The sequence below is a fragment of the Rosa rugosa genome, chromosome 6 (genome assembly GCF_958449725.1).
Source record: "Rosa rugosa chromosome 6, drRosRugo1.1, whole genome shotgun sequence".
Classification (NCBI taxonomy): Eukaryota; Viridiplantae; Streptophyta; class Magnoliopsida; order Rosales; family Rosaceae; genus Rosa; species Rosa rugosa.
In genome coordinates, this window is record NC_084825.1 from 39941115 (window position 1) to 39945535 (window position 4421).

The 4421-nt window shown below is 46.9% G+C and overlaps 1 long non-coding RNA gene across 1 annotated transcript; it reads right to left on the reverse strand.

The window, feature by feature from the left end:
- Positions 1 to 2217: 2217 nt before the first annotated feature.
- LOC133713516 (uncharacterized) lies at positions 2218 to 4421 on the reverse strand. Its single transcript, XR_009848051.1, has 3 exons — positions 4087 to 4421; positions 3580 to 3641; positions 2218 to 2482 (listed from the first exon to the last, which is right to left on the reverse strand). It is a non-coding gene; the product is annotated as an uncharacterized LOC133713516 (long non-coding RNA).

Consider the following 4421-nt stretch of genomic DNA (forward strand, 5'->3'; position numbering starts at 1 on the left):
ATATCAGGCATAGCAAAGCACCACGAACAGCTACCCAGAAAATACCAACACATGAACAAACCCCCCCCCCCCCCCTCAACCCAGATTCAACCATCTAGCAAAACCCTAACTGTCAACTCTCTGTCAAAGCACCATCACCTACCTCAAATCTCATCTTACACCCCCAACGAGCATCAAGAAACCCAGTTCACACACCAATCCCAGACACAAATACCAAACCCACAAATCGACAAATACACAAAACCAAAGAGAAGGATAACCAGAACACTAACCTCAGTCGTTAACTCGCCGGCGTACTGATGCTCGCTATGCCCCGACGACGGAAATTTTCGTCTCTTCGACTACGAGAACTCCACCAACTCACGGCACTCTCTCTGCAAATCTCGGCTGGGCAGAGCTTGAAGACGACAAACAGTTCGAATGGATTTTCTGATCTCCCTTCTCAATACGTTCCCCCCCCCCTTTTATGTCAACATCAGCGGCTTTTGGGCCGTCCGCTAGAAAACGACATCACACCCCAGCCGTCCACGTGTCCCCTGTCCGCACTAACCCTCCGGGTTAACCGAGGCGTCGCCTCGGTTACGAAATCCATCATTACTCGCATTAATGACTAGAAGACGGCCGGACTGAGGAGACGCGTCTCCACACGCTAACCCTCTAGTTATTTGCCACGTGTCAAGGCGTATCACGAAAGCAATCCAGGGTACACCCCTCTCCAAGTGAGTCTCCGCTGAGCGGAACCCCGCCAGCGGAACCTCTCACTTGTCCTCTCCAAGTGAGTCTCCGCTAAGCGAAACCCCGCCAGCGGAACCTCTCACTTGTCCTCTCCGAGTCTCCGCTGAGCGAAACCCCGCCAGCGGAACTTCTCATTTGTCCTCTCCAAGTGAGTCTCCGCTGAGCGAAACCCCGCCAGCGAAACTTCTCACTTATCCTCTCCTAGTTACGTTCTCCGCTGGGCGGAACCTCGCCAGCAGAACTTTTCATTAGCTGTTATTTACGAAGTCTCCTAAAAGCGACACTTCTCCCTTGTCATCATACAAACGGGGCACCTTCCGCTACGCACCTCTAGCGGAAACCTCTTTTATCTGACAAATCGCGTACTTTATTCAGCGTGTTACCGCTCAATAAATTAACGCCAAGCACGTCCACTGGACGCTGTTTACTGCTATAAACCAGCGGGGGGACTCCCGCCAGCGGCGGATCCCGAGGCCACGCCTCATTCTGACAAATGACCGCCACGCGGCATTACAGTCAGATTGTCCCTACGGGACACGGGGACTAGTCAACAGTCTACGACAACCCTGATCAGGTACGTTGACCCCCGTCACTCGGGTCCTAAAGATTGGGTTCGCTACCCAACACCCTCTGCTCCGTGCAGCTCCCCCTCACCAAACAAATTTCGCGACCATCCGGAGGTCCATCTTAGCCGGGGAGTGGGGGACTCCCTGGGGGGCCTAGCAGGGGCCCACCCGAAAGGGTATAAAGCGTTTGCTCAGTAATATCCATGGTTGACAACGCACTGACGCTAATTATGCTTCTGTAAAAGTCTAGCGGAAGAAAACGCTTCACACCGCCGATCAACTCCCCAACCAAGATTGCCCTCCTTGACTGGGGACTTGGGGGACTTGTACCTACATGTACGTTGCAAAGCATAATTAGCTATAATCAGACACCCTCATCGTACCGCCAGAGGTACCAACTATCGTCAAAGGAGTAACCCACAGATAGGCAGCCAGGCGGGCCACGGCCTGAGCACAAGCGTTCCCCAGGATCACCGCTGACGCGCCGCCACGCACTCTGCCAAGACGGCATCAGAAGCTACTGAAACTGGGAACTGAAGCACTTCAGTCCCACATCGAAAACAAGGAGAAGATCAGACCTCTCCTCACCTATAAAAGGTCCTCTCTTCTCCCTTCATTAAATTACGCATTAACTCTCATTTATTACTATGCTGCCTATATATATCAACTGACTTAGGCATCGGAGAAGTGAAGACCGCCCAACGCGGTCTCCCTCTGACGCCCTGCCTTTCATTTGGCAGCTAGCAGGAATCACCAAGTATACAGAGTAGCGGTCCGCCCGCCGGACCCGCGTTAAACGAAGGCTTGGCTACCGCCAGACTTTGAGCATTAACAACCCTGAAATCCGAAGTGGACCTGCGGGGCCCACCTTAGAAGAAATTTTGCCAAAAATTAGGCAGAACTTCCCCTAAAGTGGACAACCCAAAACCTGTAGAAAGAGAATTTACACTTCTAAATCACCCATCCTTATTCTCCTGGAGCCGCCCTGCTCCCCCAAACAACATCAACCAAAATCACAACACACAAATCTCGACTTAATAACCTTAATTCCGCAGGTAATCAGAGCAATTCTAATAGAAAGGTAAATGAGGAAAACCTAATTCAAGGCAATCGCGGAAGCCATATTGTTGACTATGCCTCGACTCCATGTACGCCCGACCTCAACTAATTTCTCCTGCACACTGGGCATTTGAAACCGAAGGGCCCAGGGGAAAGTACATAAAAACGTTAGCGTGAGTGGACAAAAATAAACAATTTAAAACCAAAAGTATTTTATACTTTCCCACATTTATTTCTTTAAAAATCCCGATGCATGCAACAATTTAAAGAAACACAACTTTAGTTCAGCTCAAGAAAACCGACTAGCCCCGCTAGCCACAACCAAGCAAAGAGGAAAGAACTCTGATACTCAAGAAAATAAGACCAGCCCCGCTGGTTAAGGGAATCGGACTAGACCCCGCTAGCCCAGCAATAATATAATGAGTAGGGGAAGATGATAGCCATACGAATAAGCCACTCAGGCTTGGGTGATAGCCTCCCAGGCTAAAGAACTCCCATAACTCCCGTAATATACCCTTACGCCACTAAGTGTAGCGATAGGATACTGGGCTACAGAATTACTGTCACAGAGACAGTAACCTGCGCCACAAAGGCGGAAGGGCTACGGTGATCCCATCACCGCGCCACAAAGGCGGAAAATCAATGCTAGCATGATAAAATCACCCCTCAGTATGGCACAGGGAAACATAACCGAAAACCAAGTAAATCCATAAATACATAAGGCTCCCCCAACTCTCGCAAATGAATTTCCAACGACGTGTCCCACACGCCAAGAGTATCATCATGATTCGAAACAAAACCAATTCCAAAATCATCATCGAGGCATTCCCAATGCCAAAACCGAAAGTCGATAAACAACCAAGAAATAATTCCATCGAAATCTCATTTCGAAAATCTTTCAGAGATCTCAAATCGGTGAATGAAAAATAAATATGAAATTCCGGAAATCACCTCGGAAAAGAATTCATTGAAAATCACAATATCAGAATTTCAAATAATAATTATAATCAATTTCTGAAAATCAATTCATATTCTCAAAAACAACTCATAAATCCAAATCCGAGCATAATAAGTTCATATCCGAAACTCATGAAAAATCAATGTCAAATTATAATCCAAGACAAAATATCATGCTCGATAATTAAAACGATAATTAAATAAACCAATAATTTCAAAATAAATGCATGCATCATTTACTTAAAAACAAAAGTCCACTCACAGTACTATTCCGACCATCACGTATACGAGTTCCTTCATCGAGCCAGGGCTCGGTACGACATCCTGTACACTATTATATTCCGTGAATAATTATTCAACAATTTAATATAATTCCTAAACTCAATTCCTCATAAATTACATCTCCCATTCTCCTCGGATTCAGCCCAAATTATACCACTAATACCAATTCGTTAATTTAAAGGTTCCAAAGCAGAACCGAGAGATATCCGACGGTCGGATTCTCGTAATTCGATAATCGAAATCCTAAACTTCAAAAATTCATAATTAATTCCAAGCTTCTCCAAAATTCACCAAACTTCACATACAAGCTCTATGATAATTATAGAATTTAACTAGCCAAAAATTTAAATTAAAAAGCTACCCTAGCCACCGCTACCGCCGCCACCGCCACCATCTCCGATGGCCACTAAAATTTGGCAGTAGCACCTTCTCAACACACCCATTAATTCTTTCAACTGTGACCAAGTTAGAAAATGAGCGGAAGTACCTCAACAATTAAAGAGAAGTTTGAACCCGAATTGTGAATAGTAACTCGGAATTTCAAACCTTCGATTCGACCTCCACACTGCAAATCGTGGCTCAAGGCTAGGGGCAACATGATCCTTGGGAAAAACCGCTCCTTCGACGCCGGTTTGGTGGCCGGAGATGGCCGGAATCGCCGGAAATCGACGAAACTTCCGGATTGCTACAGTGAACTTCACAGCTCAAATCCGAGCTCATTGGGCCGAGCCACCGCAAAACACCACCACAGGCACCTAGAGGGAGCGGAGACGAGTCCAAAGATACTTGCTTTTCGTCGTCAGGTGGCCGGAGAAGGAAGAA